At 40.0% G+C, this 21,572-nt stretch overlaps 1 protein-coding gene across 3 annotated transcripts in view; it reads right to left on the bottom strand.

Moving 5' to 3' along the window:
• ATP2C1 (ATPase secretory pathway Ca2+ transporting 1) overlaps window positions 1-21,572 on the bottom strand; it is a 153,115-nt gene that overhangs the window by 125,112 nt on the left and 6,431 nt on the right. Inside the window, exon 1 of one of the 3 annotated variants that reach the window (XM_044947169.2) lies at window positions 136-257. The exons of the other annotated variants lie outside the window; for them this stretch is intronic. The gene's annotated coding sequence lies outside the window, so the exon portion shown is untranslated. Of the gene's footprint in view, window positions 1-135; window positions 258-21,572 lie in introns of those variants that run through there. 3 annotated transcript variants of the gene reach the window in all.

The raw sequence follows: 21,572 nt of genomic DNA on the forward strand, positions 1-21,572 counted from the left end.
CGGGGACGGCGGAAGTGAGCGGAGGCCAGGTTGCCGGTCCGGAGGGGCCTGCGGCTAGGGGCGTCCGCCCCGATCCCATCTCCCCTGCTGTTACCCCTATCCTACCCGGGAGACGTGCTCGGCCTTTCCACGCACCTGCCAGGCGCAAGTGTGGGAGAGCCACCCGCTCCCCCGGGCCTGCCGCGCCTCCTCAGGAGGCAGCCGCGGGGTCGGTCCGAGCGGGCAGGCGTAGCCATGTTCGCGGCCCACGAGATGTTGGAGCGCCCGGACGATGAGGCGGGGAGCCCCTCCCGCCGGGCGGCCGTCACAATATGGGCTGGCGACGCGCGGACCCGCAGCCTCGCTTGCAAGCCTGTCGGGGCTGCTCTCCGCTGACCGTGGGGCAGGTCCCCGCGGGGCCACGTCTCAAAGTTCCATCCTGATGGAGTTCAGCTTCAGCGCACTCGGGCAGAGGAGCCGAGATCATCGGTTCCAGTGTGCAACCGGAGAGGCTAGAACAGCTAAAGGCCTCGCGCCCCCAGATGAAAGCTAAGGAACCGGCGTTACCTTCAGCCTCTTCTGACACTTGAAATATCCCCTTACTCAGCACCTAACCTAGACCCCCATCAAGTCAGTTTTGATGGACGGTTGAGTTTAATAATCCTTGTCAAGTCTGACATAGCAGAGGTTGAACCTAAATCCTCTCGCCCCCAAATCCACTAGAGGGCGGGTCTATACCTGCTGAGTTCCAGCGCATCCTGTAAAGAACTCAGGAGATGGCAAAAGAAACGTCTTTCCTTATATGCTTAGAGGTGTTTTTCTTCATCTACACTTAGGCCTGTTGAAAATTTTGCCCCTTACCCCTCAGGTCCTGTAACATATCCTTATGTACTCTTACCACATGTTCAGCATCAAAATAAACAAAGGGACAGGGTTACCTATTCTGTTTGGCCCCAGGATAAGTGGAACTAGTCTAGGATCAAAAATCCTGATTGAAGGATTAAAGAAACATCGCGATTTTATTCTGTGAGGTTACTTTAAAATTTCAAAAATGAAACCCTAAAATCACACTATATATATAGCCATCTTTGGCTTGTATGCATAATGATTTTTGTTTGTTTAGGGCTGATAAGTGTAAGATTATGATCGGTACAACAATGAAAGTTCTATCTCTTACTCAATGTTTTAATCAATTTGGAATGATTGTTACTATGGACTTTGACAGCACAGCATCACATTAAAAACATAAAATATCTAAAGTAGGAAATGCACAGGTATAGACATTATTTGTTATTAACGTGTGATCTTACAAAATAGAGGGTAATTCATTAAATTGCTTTGATGACCTCGAAAATTTTTTCAAAGGCAACTTTTCAGTTATCTGTTGTAAACTGCAATACTCCTGCATTGCTACTGAATTCCTAGTTAATACCTCCTCCATAGATTTATCACTCCATGGTTTATATCTAAAGTAACTTACAATGGAATTTTATTCTTTGCTTGCCTCAGTTGTAAAAGCCATTATCTGTATCGCCAAGACAAAAAACCTGATTAACACCAACGTTGTCCAGAAAAATTGTTACATACTTCATTCTTAACCCATTGGCAGTTATCTCACAAATTCCAGGGCATGGCAGTAACAAAAACCTGTAAAGGGTAGCTTTCAACCACTTAGCTGATTATTAAGCTTCATCAACATATCTCTATAGTCAGTCAGTTCAGTTGCTCAGTCATCTCCGACTCTTTGTGGCCCCATGAACTACAGCATGCCAGGCCTCCCTGTCCATCACCAGCTCCAGGACTTTACCCAAACTCATGTCCATTGAGTCAATGATGCCATCTAACCATCTCATCCTCTGTCGTCCCCTTCTCCTCCTGCCTTAAATCTTTCCCAACATCAGAGTCTTTTCAAATGACTCAGCTCTTCACATCAGGTGGCCAAAATATTGGAGTTTCAGCTTCAACATCAGTCCTTCCGATCCTCTATTCTATGCCTGTACACCACCTCCACCAAGCTGGCCAATATTAGTAATGCCAACCTTGACTTCCTGTGTATATGAAAAGTATCATTTGTTAACAATATTCAAGTAGGAGCGTTGGGGAATGCTTTGGCCACAAGCTTCAGCAATCTCCCTTCTCTCAGCATCTCCTTTGATAAATTAACCTGCATGAAACTTTGATGTAGCAGTCTCCACTTTATCGTCTCTGCAGGAAGTGGACTAAAATGTAGAAACACTGCATTACCTACATTTATGTGTATATATACTCACAACCAGAAATTTGTATGCAGGTCAGGAAGCAACAGTTAGAACTGGACATGGAACAACAGACTGGTTCCAAATAGGAAAAGGAGTACGTCAAGGCTGTATATTGTCACCCTGCTTATTTAACTTCTATGCAGAGTACATCATGAGAAACGCTGGGCTGGAAGAAGCACAAGCTGGAATCAAGATTGCCAGGAGAAATATCAATAACCTCAGATATGCAGATGACACCACCCTTATGGCAGAAAGTGAAGAGGAACTACAAAGCCTCTTGATGAAAGTGAAAGTGGGGAGTGAAAAATTTGGCTTAAAGCTCAACATTCAGAAAACAAAGATCATGGCATCTAGTCCCATCACTTCATGGGAAATAGATGGGGAAACAGTGTCAGACTTTATTTTTGGGGGCTCCAAAATCACTGCAGATGGTGACTTCAGCCATGAAATTAAAAGACACTTACTCCTTGGAAGAAAAGTTATGACCAACCTAGATAGCATATTCAAAAGCAGAGACATTACTTTGCCAACAAAGGTCCATCTAGTCAAGGCTATGGTTTTTCCAGCGGTCACATATGGATGTAAGAGTTGGACTGTAAAGAAAGCTGAGTGCCGAAGAACTGATGCTTTTGAACTGTGGTATTGGAGAAGACTCTTGAGAGTCCCTTGGACTGCAAGGAGATCCAACCAGTCCATTCTGAAGGAAATCAGCCCTGGAATTTCTTTGGAAGGAATGATGCTGAAGCTGAAACTCCAGTACTTTGGCCACCTCATGCGAAGAGTTGACTCATTGGAAAAGACTCTGATGCTGGGAGGGATTGGGGGCAGGAGGAAAGGGGTATGACAGAGGATGAGATGGCTGGATGGCATCACTGACCCGATGGACGTGAGTCTGAGTGAACTCCAGGAGTTGGTGATAGACAGGGAGGCCTGGCGTGCTGCAATTCATGGGGCTGCAAAGAGTCAGAAACGACTGAGCGACTGAACTGAACTGAACTGATACACACAACATGCATATATATTATGAGACTTTATAGATCTAGACATAATATCCACCATTTTTTCCCTCAAAAGATCATTGTGACGATCTGATAAAGATGAAGACAGGTTGTGAATTATAAGCTTTGAAAGTTTAAGGTTATCATACAGAAAAACCAACTAAAGTATGGACTATAAGGAGCTAAAATAAGATTGATGGCAACAAAAGGTATTATGTTAAAGTTTCCTCTTAATTCTTCTTTAGAAATAAATGCTCTAAAAATCTTTACCCACATTTTGTTAAAATATTTAACCTATAAAATTAAATATGTCCAATGCAAAAGGTGGTCAGACATGAGCAATAGAGGGGAAATTTGTCAGACATCTCTTCTTTGGGGAGTATTACAAAGAGGGAATATTGAGGAAGGACAGACATGATGTTCTAATTTTATTTATACTGTGCCTTATTACACAAAGGTTGTGAGGTATCCTGTTTTTAGTATCAAATTTGATAGCTGGCATTTTTATAAACCTGGATTATAAAGATATATGTGGCCTTTAGGATTTAAAATTAACTTAGGAAAGGTTATTTTTTAAATCTCTCCTCAGTGTCTTGACTTTTAACTTGTTTAAACTACTCAAAGTTAGTAATTAAGAAATTTTACATAGCTGCTGGAAGAAAAAGCTGTCATATTTGAAACAGAGTCTTTTAAAAGCATATAAAGACAATACTTTATTTTTGCAAGTTGACCCACTCCAACAGAACAAGAGAAGTATTTTTCTTCTTACAGGATAAAGAACACGCTAAAGGACATGCTAAGGGTCACATTTGAGAAAATACAGTCTTATTCCAAGAAATGTCCTATGAAATGAATGTCATAACATCAACCTGCCAGTATTGCCATAGATCTCCTTGGTTCTATGTTTTAGCAGTAGTAGAAGTGTAAAAGCTGGAAGCGAGAATGAAAATCAAATGGGCTCAAAAATGAGCAGTAGAAACAAGGGAATTTAAAGTATATTCTTTTAATTTTTAAAGCAGTTTATTCCAAATATGACTCAGGTCCCCTGTTCAAGGGTTCTGAGCATGCAGTGATATTTGGGCTCTTTGGTACATAGTACTACCAATCTTCTGGGTTGGAGATAAGGGCAGGTCGAGGTGCAGGTGAATGAGGAAATAAAGAGAGGGAGGAAAAATGAGTGTGACTTCACATCCAAGAACCAACTCTGCACTTGATTATTTCCATGGAAAATAGCCATAGAATATTCCACATTACATATACAATGTAAAATTTGAGATTCAAATGTACCCATTTAAAAGCCACTCTGTCCAGTTTTCAAGCTGGCATAATTCATCTCTAGTCCCAAAATATATTGTCTATAGTAAATATATAATAAAAGACCTGCTGAACAAATGGGTAATCTGAAAAATTTTTGTTGTTTTTCAGTCACTCAGTTGTGTCTGACTCTTTGCAACCCCATGGACTGCAGCACCCCAGGCTTCCCTGTCCTTCACCATCTCCCGGAGCTTGCTCAAATTTATGTCCATTGAGTTGATGATATCAATCCAATCATCTCGTTCTCTGTCATTCCCTTCTCCTCCTGCCTTCAATCTTTTCCAGCTTCAGGGTCTTTTCCAATGAGTCAGTTCTTTGCATCAGGTGGCCAAAGTATTGAAGCTTCAGCTACAGCATTAATTCTTGCAATGAATATTCAGGGTTGATTTCATTTAGGACTGACTGGTTTGATCTCCTCGCAGTCCAGAGGACTCTCAAGAGTCTTTTCCAAAACCACAGTTAAAAACCATCAGTTCTTTGGTGCTCAGCCTTTTTTACGGTCCAACTCTCACATCCATACATGACTACTGAAAAACAATAGCTTTGACCAAATACACCTTTGTCAGCAAAGTAATGTCTTTGCTCTTTAACATGCTATCTAGCTTTGTCATAGCTTTTCTTCCAAGGAACAAGCGTCTTTTAATTTCATGGCTGCAGTCACCATCTGCAGTGATTTTGGAGCCCCCCAAAATAAAGTCTGTCACTGTTTTCATTGTTTCCAGCTTGTGCTTCATCCAGCCTGGCATTTTGCATGATGTACTCTGCATATAAGTTACATAAGCAGGGTGACAATATATAGCCTTGATGTACTCCTTTCCCGATTTGGAACCAGTCCGTTGTTCCACGTCCAATTCTAATTGTTGCTTCTTGACCTGCATACAGGTTTCTCAGGAGACAGATAAGATGGGCTGGTATTCCCATCAGTTTAAGAATTTTCCACACTATGAACAAAGCTAGTGGAGGTGATGGAATTCCAGCTGAGCTATTTCAAATCCTAAAAGATGATGCTGTGAAAGTGCTGCACTCAATATGCCAGCAAATTTGGAAAACTCAGCAGTGGCCACAGGACTAAAAAAGATCACTTTTCATTCCAATCCCAAAGAAGGGCAACGCTAAAGAATGTTCAAACTAATGCACAATTGCACTCATTTCACAAGCTAGCAAGGTAATGCTCAAAATTCTCCAGGTTAAGCTTCAACAGTACGTGAACCAAGAACTCCCAAATGTTAAAGCTGGATTTAGAAAAGACAGAGGAACCAGAGATCAAATTACCAATATCCACTGGATCATAGAAAAACCAAGAGAATTCCAGAAAAGCATCTACTTCTGCTTCACTAACTATGCTAGAGCCTTTGACTGTGTGGATCACAACAAACTGTGAATACCTGGAAAAGAGTCATCATAAAAAAATTTCATTGGTGAATGAATAAACATAATCCCACTGTTACTTTGCTTCTTGTTTTCTATGAACAAACAAAAACATGAGTCTCTGCTTTCCTTTAAAGCAAACAAAAACAAAAACAAAACCCATGGATTTTCAAAGGTTTAAAAATGAACTCACATCTCCAAACCACAAAAGGGTTAGCTAGGACAACTTGATCTGAATGAAAGAGGTACTAATCATTAACATGGGTATTAAGTATTGAGTACTGCCCAGAACAGATGAAATTTCACACTTGGATTTTGAATTCAGGTAACCACTTGAAATTAAAAAATATCAATGTTGAGGTGGCTTCTTCTGTGCAGGTAGGAAATTTCAGCTGAGCTTGTGCTTTAGATTCTAATGGCATGCATATCAATGCCTGACAAAGCCAAAACCACTCGAATTCTCAGTACAATCTTCAGTTAATTCCTTAGAGACATCTACTCTTTAGTTATTTCCTTAGATCCGTGGCATCTACTCTTAATTCTTGGAAAAGATGACTCAAAAATGAGGTGTACACCATAGGACTTAGAAAAACCAAGAAATTTAAATTGCTATTGGCCAATACCTCCTACTAACTTTGAAAGCCTTGCTTATGGGTTGGATGTCATAAGTAGTTGAAATTATTGGACAGATTCCATAGTGTGTCTTCCAGCCCCCTGCTGTGTTGGCAGTAATAGCCTAGGCCTCCCCCCTCCATTTAAAAGCTTCCTCAATTTCACATCAGTAACACCTTCAGTTTCTCTTTACTCTGCTGCACACTGGGATCTGAGAAAGCCTCAGGAAAGGCTGCATTTCTTCAGACCTCCAAAATGATTCATTTTACACATAAATTTTTCTACCCAACCATTTTCTAGAAGTGAAATATTTTTGCAAAGCTTGCATCTTTGCCTGAACTTGTCCTCTGTCTTTCCAGGCCACCCACAGACATTATTTCCCTCCACTGTGCTTCCCATTGGGAGAACAAATGAGAAAAAAGGCACCAAAATGCCATTATGATCATAAATGAAAGAGAAATCCACAGCCCAGAAATTTCCCAAAGCTTTATGAAGATGCTGAAGGTTAGCCTAGGACAATCAAACAAACAGACCATGTTTCTGTTGAGCATCCTACACGAAATGGAGGACCCACACCAAAGGGATGGTGCAAGATAGGTGATAGAGGAGGAGACTTGCCAATTGGCAGGAAGAAGCTTTAACAACACAAGCAAACTTTTAAAATGTTAAAACTTCAGGTTAGAAAATCCATCACTACAAATAAAGACCAGGGACTTTCCTGGTAGTCCAGTGGCTAAGAATCCACCTTCATGGGTTAGATCCCTGGACAGGGAATGAAGATCCTGCATGCCATGCTGCAACTACTTAGCCCACATATTCTGGAGCCTGGGCAATGCAACGAAATATACCACATGGGGCAACCAAGATCCCATGTGCCACAACTAATGCAGTAAAATAAATATTTAAATATTAAAAAAAATAAAGATCAGATGGAAAATTAGATTAGCAGCACTTACAGTATTAGCTCAGACAACTTTATTTTTGCTTTTTTCATTATAAAAGACAATGATCATGTAGCCTCTTTCAGAAGGTATTTTAAATAATTTAATATTGACAAATTATCCCCCTTTATTTGGGAGATTAGGAAAATGTGGATTCTAGAAAGAATAAGAGCTCTCTACAAGACAGGAACAAGTAAACTGAAGTGCAAACTGGTGGCTTGAACCAATCCTACCAGTCCTCAGTTCAAAAAGTTGAGACCCAAACTATTTTCTAAGAAACATACTTCACAACTACTGGGAATACAGGCCAGTGGTCCACTCTACTAGGTTGGTGCAGAGTAATTGAGGTTTTGCATTGTTGAACTTTGCCATTTGATATTGAGATACATTCTTGAATAAATGTGGTTTTGTTATACATCATTTTAATGCACATTTCTCACTTTATTTTGTTTTTACTAATTTCCTCATTATTATTTGCTGTTCACTTTATATTTATTTTAGACTAGGGAAAGGACATTGGACAAAAAGCAAATTTGAGTGATTTTCTTACTCAGGTTCAAAATGGGTTGTAAAGCAGCAGAGACAACTCACAACATCAACAGTGCCTTTGGCCCAGGAACTGCTAATGAACATACAGTGCACTGGTGCTTCAATAACTTTTGCAAAGGAGACAAAAGCCTTGAAGATGAGGAGCGCAGCAGTGATGGATGATTGGAAGTTGACAACAGCCAATTGAGAGCATCATCAAAGCTGATCCCCTTACAACTACACAAGAACCTGCCTAAGAACTTGATGTCAGCCATTCTATGGTCATTCAGTATTTGAAGCAAACTGAAAAGGTGAAAAAGCTCAATAAGTGGGTGCCTCATGAGCTGACTGCAAATCAAAAAAATCGTCTACACAACAACAATGAACCATTTCTCAATCAGATCTTGATGTGCGATGAAAAGTAGATTTTATACAGCAACTGGTTATGAACAGCTCAGTGGTTGGACCAAGAAGAAACTTCAAACCACTTCCCAAAGCCAAACATACACCCAAAAAAGAGTCATGGTCACTCTTTGTTGGTCTGCTGCCAGTCTGATCCACTACAGCTTTCTAAATCCTGGTGAAACCATTATATCTGAGGCATATGCTCAGCAAATTGATGGAAAGTGAGAGTGAAAGTGTTAGTCGCTCAGTCATGTCCAACTCTGTGTGACCCCATGGACCAAAGCCCGCCAGGCTCCTCTGTCCACAGGGATTCTCCAAGAAAGACTACTTGAGTGGGTGGCCATTCCCTTCTCCAGGGATCTTCCTGACCCCGGGATCGAAACTGAGTCTCCTGTCTTGCAGGCAGATTCTTTACCACCTGAGCCACCAGGGAAGCCCAGCAAATTGATGAGATGCACTGAAAACTGCAACACCTGCAACTGGCATTGGTCAACAGAAAGTGCCCAGTTCTCCATGACAAAGCCTGACCGCATATCGCACAGCCAACACTTCAAAAGTTGAAGGAATTGGGATATGAAGTTTGGCCTCATCTGCCACATTCACCAGACCTCTTGTAAACGGACTACCACTTCTTCAATCATCTTGACAACGTCTTGCAGCAAAGATTCTTCCAGAACCATCAGGAGGCAGAAAATGCTTTCCAAGAGTTTGTCAAATTCCAAAGCACAGTTTTTATGCTCTGGGCATAAACAAACTTATTTTGTCTGGCAGAAATTTGTGAATTGTAATTATTCCTATTTCGATTAATAAAGATGCATTTGAGACGAGTTTAAATTATTTAAAATTCACAGTCTGAAACTGCAATTACGTTTGCACTGATTTAACAAAATATTAAACACTGAGCTGACAAACTAGAAATGGCATCAGGCATTATGAGAAGAGTAAAAAGAGCTTTGTTCTACTCCAAATGATAAAGTACATCTTGTAATGAGTGTTACAGTGATCCTCAAACATCCACCTACCAGCAGTTTCAGCATCACTTGTAGTGTTATAAGAAATGCAGATTTTTAGATCCTACCCAGACCTACTAATAATGCTCAAAATTCTCCAAGTCAGGCCTCAACAGTACGTGAACCATGAAATTCCAAGCTAGATTTAGAAAAGGCAGAGGAACTAGAGATCAAATTGCCAACATCCACTGGATCATTGAAAACTCAAGAGAATTCCAGAAAAACATCTACTTATGCTTTATTGACTATGCCAAAGACTTTGACTGTGTGGATCACAATAAACTGTGAAAAATTCTTATAGAGATGGGTATACCAGACCACCTGACCTGCCTCCTGAGAAATCTGTATGCAGCTCAAGAAGTAACAGTTAAAATTTGGGCATGGAACAGCAGATTGGTTCCAAATTGGAAAAGGAGTACATCAAGGCTGTATATTGTCACCCTGCTTATTTAACTTATATGCAGAGTACATTATGAGAAATGCTGGACTGGATGAAGCACAAGCTGGAATCAAGATTGCTGGGAGAAATACCAATAACCTCAGATATGCAGATGACACCACCCTTATGGCAGAAAGTGAAGAAGAACTAAAGAGCTTCTGATGAAAGTGAAAGCAGAGAGTAAAAAAGTTGGCTTAAAGCTCAACATTCAGAAAACTAAGATCATGGCATATGGTCTCATCACTTCATGGTCAATAGATGGGGAAACAGTGGAAACAGCAACAGACTTTATATTTGGGGGATTGCAAATCACTGCAGATGGTGACTGCAGCCATGAAATTAAGACGCTTGCTCCTTGGAAGAAAAGTTCTGACCAACCTAGACAGCATATTAAAAAGCAGAGATATTACTTTGCCAAAAAAGGTCCATCTAGTCAAAGTGTAGGTTTTTCCAGTAGTCATGTATGGATGTGAGTGTTGGACTATAAAGAAAGCTGAGTGCCAACGAATTGATGCTTTTGAACTGTGGTATTGGAGAAGACTCTTGAGAGTCCCTTGGACTGCAAGGAGATCCAACCAGTCCATCCTAAAGGAAATCAGTCCTGAATATTCATTGGAAGGACTGATGCTGAAGCTGAAACTCCAATCCTTTGGCCACCTGATGCTAAGAACTGACTCATTTGAAAAGACCCCGATGCTGTGAAAGATCGAAGGCAGGGGGAAAAGGGGAGGACAGAGGATGAGATGGTTGGATGGCATCACTGACTCATGTCCATTGAGGCAGTGAGTCCATTGAGTAAACTCTGGGAGTTGGTGATGGACAGGGAGGCCTAGTGTGCTGCAGTCCATGGAGTCGCAAAGAGTCTGACACGACTAAGCGACTGAACTGAGACCTACTGGATCAGAAATTCTGGGGATTGAGCTCAGCAATAAATGACTTAACAAGCCTTCCTGTTTTCCCCATGATTCTGAAAGCTTGGAAGTACTATAGCCTTCTTATTACCACTCTTCTTCATGGAAAAGCCAATACCAAGGAAGTCAAGACCTTTAATGCATAATCAAGCTATCAATCAGCCAACCCTGGAGCCTGTCCTGCCACAAGACTTCCATTACTACAAGATAATAAACATTTTCAGCTACTTTCAGCTAGAAACATCCTAACTGATAGAATCTTAAAGGAGAAAAAATAGTTTACCTCATATACATAAGTTAAAAGATAGTCATTGATGCTTGTGCAAGCTAAGTTGCTTCAGTACTGTCCGACTCTTTGCGATCCTATGGACTGTAGCCCACCAGGCTCCTCTGTCCATGGGATCCTCCAAGCAAGAACACTGGAGTGGGTGGCCATGCCCTCCTCCAGAGGATCTTCCCAAACCAGGGATCAAACCCATGTCTCTCACATCTCCTACTTTGGCAGGTGGATTCTTTACCACTAGCGCCACCTGGGAAGCTAAATGAGAAAACATACTTTGGTTGATGCTTAGGCGGCTCCTAAGCTGCTGCTGCTGCTAAGTCGCTTCAGTCATGTCCAACTCTGTGCGACCCCATAGACGGCAGCCCACCAGGCTCCCCCATCCCTGGGATTCTCCAGGCAAGAACACTGGAGTGGGTTGCCATTTCCTTCTCCAATGTATGAAAGTGAAAAGTCAAAGTGAAGTCGCTCAGTCATGTCCGACTCTTAGTGACTCCATGGACTGCAACCTACCAGGCTCCTCCGTCCATGGGATTTTCCAGGCAAGAGTACTGGAGTACAATGGGGTGCCATTGCCTTCTCTGACGCTGATCCTATACAAGTTTTTAAAAATTCAATATCATATGACATATTTAAATGATAAAATGTTAAATAAATTACTTAAAATGCTAAAGGCAGTGTTAATTAATAAGAAGTTACAGAATAAGAGGTAGGTAAAAACCACTGAACAAGAGAGTGACATCTGTTTTTTTAACAGATTTCCATTCTAGCATAGAAAGTTTTAAAATAGCTATTGATTCCAGAAACTGCTTTGGGAAGTTTTTCTTATTACTGGTTAGGAGTATTTTAAAATTATGCAGCTACACATTATATTTGGAAACATTATATCTCAAATTTTTATTTTTTAATGTAGTTGTGTGTCCTAATATAGACTTTTTCCTGTTTAATTCTTCAACTAATGACTACTAAGTGAGGGATTCTACTAGGAAATTGTTAAAAATTAAGTTTATACCTCTTAAAGTATGACAGGCATTTTTTTTTTCCACACACTTGAAAAAAAAATCTTGAAAAAGATATTTATTACTTTAAGGTTTGGACACCATCTTTTTTCCATTTTATGACTCAAAGTATAAAATTAAAAGTTAAAAAACTGTGACATTTTAAAAAATCTATTTGTATTCTTCTCTAGTTTAAAAAGCCCTCTTCCAACAACACAAGAGAAGACTCTATAAATGGACATCACCAGATGGTCTATACTGAAATCAGATTGATTATACTCTTTGCAGCCAAAGATGGAGAAGCTCTACACAATCAGCAAAAACAAGACCAGGAGCTGACTGTGGCTCAGATCCTGAACTCCTTGTTGCAGAATTCAGACTTAAAGTTAAAAATGTAGAGAAAACGACTAGACCATTCAGATATGACCTAAATCAAATCCCTTATGATTATAAAGTGGAAGTGACAAACAAATTTCAAAGGATTAGATCTGATGGACAGAGTTCTTGAAGAACTATGGACGGAGCTTCGTGACCTGGTAGAGGAAGCAGTGATCAAGACCATCTCCAAGAAAAAGAAATGCAAAAGGCAAAATGGTTGTCTGAGGAGGCCTTACGAATAGCTGAGAAAAGAAGAGAAGCAACAGGCAAAGGACAAATGTAAAGATATACCCATTTGAATGCAGAGTTTCAAAGAATAGCAAGGAGACATAAGAAAGCCTTCCTCAATGATCAATGCAAAGAAATACAGGAAAACAATAGAATGGGAAAGACTAGAGATCTCTTCCAGAAAATTAGAGATACCAAGGGAACATTTCATGCAAAGACGGGCTCAATGAAGGACAGAAATTGTATGCACCTAACAGAAGCAGAACATATTAAGAAGTGGCAAAAATACACAGAAGAACTATACAAAAAAGTTCTTCATGACCCAGATAACCACGAGGGTGTGATCCTTCACCTAGAGCCAGACATCCTGGAATGCAAAGTCAAGTGGGCCTTAGGCAGCATCACTGTGAACAAAGATAGTGGAAGTAATGGAATTCCAGTTGAGCTATTTCAAATCCTGAAAGATGATGCTGTGAAAGTGCTGCACTCAATACGCCAGCAAATTTGGAAAACTCAGCAGTGGCCACAGGACTAGAAAAGGTCAGGTTTCATTCTAATCCCCAAAAAAGGCAATGACAAAGAATATTCAAAGTACCACACAATTGCACTCATTTCACATGCTAGCAAAGTAATGCTCAACATTCTACAAGTCAGGCTTTAACAATATGTGAACCATGAATTTCCAGATGTTCAAACTGGATTTAGAAAAGCAGGAGAACCAGAGATCAAATTGCCAACATCTACAGTACTCTTGCCTGGAAAATCCCATGGACGGAGGAGCCTGGTAGGCTGCAGTCCATGGGGTCGCTAAGAGTCAGACACCACTCAGCGACTTCACTTTCACTTTTCACTTTCATGCATCGGAGGAGGAAATGGCAACCCACTCCAGTGTTCTTGCCTGGAGAATCCCAGGGACGGCGGAGCCTGGTGGGCTGCCGTCTATGGGGTTGCACAGAGTCAGACATGACTGAAGAAACTTAGCAGCAGCAGCAGCATTGGATCATCAAAAAAGCACAAGAGTTCCAGAAAAATATCTATTTCTGCTTTATTGACTAGGCCAAAGCCTTTGACTGTGTGGATCACAACAAACTGTGGAAAATTCTCAAAGAGATGGGAATACCAGACCACCTGACCTGCCTCCTGAGAAATCTGTATGCAGGTCAGGAAGCAACACTTGGAACTGGACTTGGAACAACAGACTGGTTCCAAATCGGGAAAGGAATACGTCAAGGCTGTATATTGTCACCCTGCTTATTTAACTTATATGCAGAGTACATCATGAGAAACGCTGGGCTGGATGAAGCACAGGTTGGAATCAAGATTGCTGGGAGAAATACCAATAACCTCAGATATGCAGATGATACCACCCTTATGGCAGAAAGTGAAGAAGAGCTAAAGAGCTTCTTGATGAAAGTGAAAGCAGAGACTGAAAAAGTTGGCTTAAAACTCAACATTCAGAAAACGAAGATCATGGAATCTGGTCCCATCACTTCATGGCCAATCGATGGGGAAACAATGGAAACAGTGAAAGACTTTATTTTGGGGGGGCTCCAAAATCACTGCAGATGGTGACTTCAGTCATAAAATTAAAAGGAGCTTGATCCTTGGAAGAAAAGCTATGACCAACATAAACAGCATATTAAAAAGCAGAGACACTACTTTGCCACAAAGGTCCATCTAGTTAAAGTTATGGTTTTTCCAGTAGTCATGTATGGATGTCAGAGTTGGACTATAAAGAAAGCTGAGCACCAAAGAATTGATGCTTTTGAACTGTGGTGTTGGAGAAGACTCTTGAGAGTCCCTTGGACTGCAACGAGATTCAACCAGTCCATTCTAAAGGAAATCAGTCCTGAATATTCATTGGAAGGACTGATGCTGAAGCTGAAACTCCAATCCTTTGGACACCTGATGCTAAGAACTGACTCATTTGAAAAGTCCCTGATGCTGGGAAAGATTGAAGGCGTGAGAAGAAGGGGAGGACAGAGGATGAGATAGTTGGATGGCATCACCGACTCAATAGACCTGGGTTTGATTAAACTCTGGGAGTTGGTGGTGAACAGGGAAGCCTGGTGTGCTACAGTCCATGGGGTTGCAAAGAGTCGGATACATCTGAGCAACTGAACTGAACTGAACTAATTTACATGATTAAACTGCTCATTTGAATCCTGGAAAAGTGCTGCCAAGGTAAAGATGCCAACATTGCACATTTGATTAGAGAATTTAAATTACTTTTAAGAAAGTTAGAATCAATTTTCACTGAACAGCCACCAAAACTACACATCTGTTTAGTGTTTTTCAGTATACATAACACTTCATGTACTTTATTAAATTTAATCCTCATAACCCTACAATGTGAGCGGACTAGCTGTATTGTTTTTTATAGCTGACAAGTCTGAGACTCATAGGTGAAGCTCCTTGTATAAAGAATTTCTCACTATTGAATGTCAAAGCCAGGAGCCAAATATCCATCTTGGCTTCAATTTCCTTAAAAATTCCATAGTGACCATTAGAAATACAGAAGAAGTTATCCTCTTCATTGAATTATCTTTTATCATTTTGTTTCATTAAATCATTGGCATCTTTCAAGCCCATTAATCCTGAGCCTAGAATATCTGCACCAGGGGCTTCCCTGGTGGCTCAGTCAGTAAAGAACCTGCCTGCAATGCAGGAGACTCAGATTCAATCCCTAGGTTGGGAAGATCCCCTGGAGAAGGGCATGGCAGCCCACTCCACTATTCTTGTTGGAGAATTCCCATGAACAGAGGAGTCTGGAAGAGTACAGTCCATGGGGTTGCAAAGAGTCGGACATGACTGAGCAGCTAACACTTTCACTTTCATAGCTCATTTTGTGACATTCAAAAATGCATTAATAGGGACTTGATTCTAGAACATTCTTGGTCATTGTCTGCATTTTTTCATTTGTTCTTATTTAACCTTCAGACACCATCAATGGGAAAATCATGCTCCAAGTAGAAGATGTTTTAGAATTCCTTGGATTTATCTTCTCAGAGTTGAAAATTACTATTAAAATAAGAATGTTATCTTATAATAATCACAAACAGGCATTTTAGAGAGATTATTCAATAAGTAATTGAGACATGTTCATTAACATGCTTTATTGGAAAACCAACATTTTAAGCATGTGTTCTAAGGATCTAAACTAGAGGCACTAAATAGTATTAGGAATACTAATTTCATCTTTCCAACTCGTAAAATGTTCCTTTGTCCTTAGTATTTATAATTATATTTACATATTTACCAGAGTAGGGGCAACGAAAAAACTGAGAGATATATTTTTAAATGCTAAGACCTCATAATGGCTTTAGATAGCATGGAGGACATAACAACTATTATACCTTTTCTATATTCTGCACTTTAAACCAACAATTAAAGTTGTCAGTTGCTGTATCAGTTCAGTCAGTAAACAGCTACAAAAGAACTATAGATAAAATGTATTTTCAATTATATTCTTATAAGAATAAAACAAAGACACTGTTTAATGATTTCTTGCATTAAAGTATTGTATCATACTAGTAGGGCTGGGACACCTGTAGCTGGAGATGTTCCACAGGAACCTGTGAAGCTGTAAGTCATCATCACTATCCCCCTGGCTTTAGCAATGACTCTCCATCTTCTAAAGGGCACATGTGCTGTTCTTGAAAAAGTAGAGCAACCCCTGTCAACCTTGATTTTGGAAATACATATCATTAAATGATCTATATCAGTAGTTCTCAAACTATGGTCCTTGTCACCTTAGAACTTCTCAGAAATGCAAATTTGGGGCTCTGCCTCAGACCTGCTGAATTAGCAACTGTGTGGGTAGGGCCCTGCAGTCTGTATTATACGAATAACTTCCGGTTTAAGCACTGATATCCAAGAAATATAAAACTTTTGTGTAAAAAAGTCCTCAATTCCAAAGAACAGCTGAGAATGTATATCTGAATTTTAAACCTCCTCCAGCATTCTTTTTTTTTTTTTTTTTTTTTTGGCCATGTGGCATGTAAGACCTTAGTACCCCAAAGTGAAAGTGAAAGTGAAGTCACTCAGTCGTGTCCGACTCTTTGCGACCCCATAGACTGTAGCCTACCAGGCTCCTCCGTCCATGGGATTTTCCAGGCAAGAGTACTGGAGTAGGGTACCATTTCCTTCTCCAGAGGATCTTCCCGACCCAGGGATCGAACCTGGGTCTCCCGCATTGTAGACAGACGCTTTACCGTCTAAGCCACCAGGGAAGCTACAGTACCCCAACCAGGGATTAAAACTGAGCTCCCTTCAGTGGAAGCTCAGAATCTTAACCACTAGACCACCAGGGAAATCCATAAATCTCCTCCAGCATTCTTAAATCATATATGGCTTTGAACTTTGAGTAGTTATCTGTTGGCTTAAGACCAGTTATTTTAAAAGACTAAGGGAAAGGGCACTAAGACCATGAAGAGATTATTCTTCTCCCCTTTTAAGTAACCCTGAGCGTCGCATCTGTATAGCGATGGAATTTCCATATCGAAGAGAACAGAAGCGCAGTGCAGCGGCAGTGGAGCTATGGTTGTGTTCTCAGCTATGAATTCAACCTTTGTTCTCCTATTTCAGGTTTGAAGACCTCTGAAACAATGCTTCTTTGACCAGGTGTATCAGGTTTTAGCAACACCAGTTAAATGAAAGTGGGGGAAGCTTCATAAATAAAAAATGCCATTACTCTTGAAATGGTGTGTTCGTCAGAGAAATAGTTTCATCCCTCAAAAACAAAACAACAGCAACAAAAACTATGTAGCATTTCAGAGGTTATAAAAAAAATTTAAGTACATTATACAGAAATTATATGGTGGGTACAGAGCAAAAGTGTAATTTTTCAGCTTTGGTGAAATAGGATTTTACACTAATCAATCACTTTAAACAATAAACTATGTACTCATTATATAAGACCAAAATACTTCAATAATATGATCTATTAATAATATTGTTCACAATGGATTACCAAAATCATTCTGATAAAAACAAAGATTATATTAGCAGTAAAAAAAAAATGATAATATATTTATTTTAAGGTGTACTTATAAGCCATACTCTAGTTTACTGGTAAATATTATAATAAGGTTAATGGTACAGGACACAATTATAAGAACAGTTACTCATTTAGAACAAAGGAAAGGGAGTAAGATGAGTCAAGAGTTTCCACTAAAAGGAAAACATACCCAAGACCCAAGAAAGCTAGGTGTTCAAATACATTACCAGTCAGAACAATTCAGTAAAGAGACCCAACATAAAGGTGATTTTATCCAGATACAAATTAGAGCAACTATGTTATAACTGCATATAAAAGTGAGTTTACAAAAGCTTGATTACATCTCAATGAAATCTTAAAGACTTTCTTTAGTGTTGCTATAATTTTTCTACTGTGTCATCTAACAGCAAGAACATGTTCTTTCTCTATGGGTATATCCTGGCCTGCTTGGAAGGATAGCAAAGGGTGTATTTAATATTAATTAGACCAATTTGGGAGTTTTGAGATCTATTGCATTTGCAAATAACCCCATTACAAATAATGTCTTTTGCAAATATAAATGAGGGTGGGGGTGAGGAAATCTTTGAGTTTGAGCAGTTCCAGAACATCTTCATCTCCATGGTACTATTTACTATAGTACAAAATACACTGAAAGAATATCCTTTGCCTCATTCAATGGTTTGGGGAGCTCAGGCTGTTCAGAATAGGACCTCATCCATTACTTGGAAGCCACCCTATGGCATGTACTCTTGCATATTGTAGCAAAACACTATTTTGTTTCTTTTGCCTGTTTGTTATACCATCCTTCCAGAGCTGGATTTTCTTGGAAACCAAGAAAAAAATTAAGTTTGAGGGCCCCTCACTTGCAGATGTACCTTTTAAGGTCCTAAAAGAGATGCTAGGTCTCATGGTTTGGTAAAATTTACAAAAGATATTTTAACTGCAAATGACTTTAGACCACTCTTTCTGCTGACTTTTCTCCCTTCACGTGTCTCCTATCATAGCACTGGAGCAGCCAAGGCCAAAATTCTGAATCTGGCTTAAAGGAAGTTGAGATGAGGAGACATTTAGATTGTATTTGGATTTCGTGCCATATAAGTGCGGTTTGTAGTCATGTCTGTGTATGGTTAAGTCATCACTAGCTGTCTTGGGAGGACATCTAGGAATATTCCCACTGCCTATAATCCTAAATCACGAGACCTGAAATCTTTACCTAAGTGTGTCCGGTGGTGCCCAGCACCTGAAGTGTATGGTGGTAAAGGAGAAACAGAGCCAGAAACTAGTCACTAGAAATTTTCTAGACTCTAATAAAAACCAAATATAAATTAACCATGTTAGGAGTATCTGAATTATCTTTTGATGATCTCTTTAGAAAATATTCAGTTCAGTTCAGTTGCTCAGCCGTGTCCGACTCTTTGCGACCCCATGAATCGCAGCACGCCAGGCCTCCCTGTCCATCACCAACTCCCAGAGTTCACTCAAACTCACGTCCATCGAGTTGGTGATGCCATCCTGCCATCTCATCCTCTGTCGTCCCCTTTTCCTCCTGCCCGCAATCCCTCCCAGCATCAGAGTCTTTTCTAATAAGTCAACGCATGAGGTGGCCAAAGTACTGGAGTTTCAGCTTTAGCAATAGAAAATATTAGAAAACCATTTTCACATGAAGTGGTGATTGAAGACTCTGTAGTCTAAAAATGTAGGAACAAAACACCTTAGGATGCATCCATGAATTAGCAAAAATGCGTTTTTTTTTTTTTTCGATTTTGTGATGTTTCTTATATTTGTCACCCAAATCTGTAATTTATTGAGGTTTCTTATTCCATTCTAAGTCTTCACTTTATATCCAATTTAATACTATAATTTTGTATTCTTTTTCTTAAAAGAAGTTTCCCCAAATTGACTAACCTTCAAATCTTTCAAAAACATAGATCTCTACCTAAAGGGATTTAACGTGTCTTTCCTACACAGTAGTTATGATGGTTGTATTTTTTAACTCCTTTATTCTCAATTAATGAGAGAAAACACCAGGAGAAAAAGGACGAAAAGAAAGGACGAGGCAAGGGAAAGAAAGGGAGAAAGGGACCTTACCGATGGAGGTATTTCAGTATGAGGCAGTGAACCAGACTGTGGAGTCTAAAAGGCAAACCTGGAGCTGAAATCTTGCTGCCATCATGTGTAAGCTACGTGCCAAGCTATATGCTAAGCCTAACCTCACCTCTTGAAACCTCAGTTTTCTCACTCATAAAGTGGGGATAATACCACCAGTTTTATAAGATTATTATGAAGATTAAATGACAACATATATAAGTATATTGCTAAGTGCCTGGCACATAAGACATTTAGTAAAAATTTTTAATTTCTTGTTTTTTGTTTGTTTTTTTTTAACTTTTTGGCTGTAACACAGGGAAAGCTGGATCTTAGTTCCCTGACCAGGCATGGAACCTGGACCCCCTGCAGTGGGAACCTGGAATCTTAGCCACTGGACCACCAGGGACATCCCTAAATTCCGTATTCTTGAATGAATAATCCAAGTTGTATTTCTTGAAATAATCTTACTAATAGCTACCTTTAGGATGCACAGGAAAGAGATAATTTCAATATTTTTCCTGCTCTCTTCACAGCACACTATGAGCAGTACAACATATGTGGGAAGCTCATTTCTTTTTCTGCTAAGGCATGAAACTATTTGTACAAGGTGAGAAAATATGTCATCTTCCATTCTGAACAAAAGATAGCAAATAAAATGTTACAAACTGTCTGAGAAGTGGGATAGGATAGCAAATTTAGGAATCTGCATAAAAAAGCTACATTATAGTTAAAAAAAAAAAAAGGGTTTCATATATGAGTTAATGTGATTTTTTTCAAAAGCAAAGGATTTGGTGTTTATCAGTTTCATCCTATGGTTCAAAGACATCTGAGCTCAGTAGATTAGGAAAGTTTAGAAGCAGATAACAAGATTAGAAGTAGCTCAGAAGTTAGCTCAGGATCCAGGTGTTTCCCAGGCGTGTCTAAAACTTCACAGCTCTGGCAATATGGACAAGAAGAGGGGAACACCTTCCAAAGAGACCATAATAAGCAACTGATTGTTAGCACTAAATGCAGGGGGGAAAAAAGGAAAGTAAAGGAGGCTTGATATCAAGGGGGGAAAGTGGTTAAAATGTCACACAATACCTAAAATTTTTCCATGTACCCATTCATCAATGACTGCAGAAGTATACTTAGTTATTTATTTATACTGAAGAGGTTATAAAACCTGTGAAACTATGGGTGCAGGTAGTTCAGTGGTGGATCAGGCTCAGAAAAGCTAGTCACTGGTGCATAAGCTTTTCACCTGAGCTGTTTTCTAGATGTAGCCATATTTCCCTTCCTTAATGGAGGATTATATGCTACATGAATCTCCCAGGATGTTGGATTCTGTTTTCTTTGGCTTTTGATTTCAGAGTGACATGCTCAGACTGTGGAGTATTTACCACTGAGTTAAACAAATGAACTCTAGCTTGTGCACCTACGTTTTCTTTGTTCCTTGTTTTTGTTCAGTCGCTCAGTCTTGTCCAACCCTTTGCAGCCCCTTGGACTGCAGCACGCCAGGCTTCCCTGTCCTCCACTATCTCCTGGAGTCTGCCCAAACTCATGTCCGTTGAGTCAGTGATGCCATCCAACCATCTCATCCTCTGTCACCCTCTTCTCCTCCTGCCTTTTGTCTTTCCCAGCATCAGGATCTTTTCCAATGAGTCAGCTCTTCATATCAGGTGGCCAAAGTATTGGAGCTTCAGCTTCAGCATCAGTCCTTCCAATGCATATTCAGGGTTGATTTCCTTTAGGATTGACTGGTTTGAGCTCCTTGCTGTCCAAAGGACTCTCAAGAGTCTTCTCCAAAACCACAGTTTGAAAGCATCAATTCTTCGGTACTCAGCCTTCTTTATGAA

This window comes from Bubalus bubalis, chromosome 1 (assembly GCF_019923935.1).
Source record: "Bubalus bubalis isolate 160015118507 breed Murrah chromosome 1, NDDB_SH_1, whole genome shotgun sequence".
Classification (NCBI taxonomy): domain Eukaryota; kingdom Metazoa; phylum Chordata; class Mammalia; order Artiodactyla; family Bovidae; genus Bubalus; species Bubalus bubalis.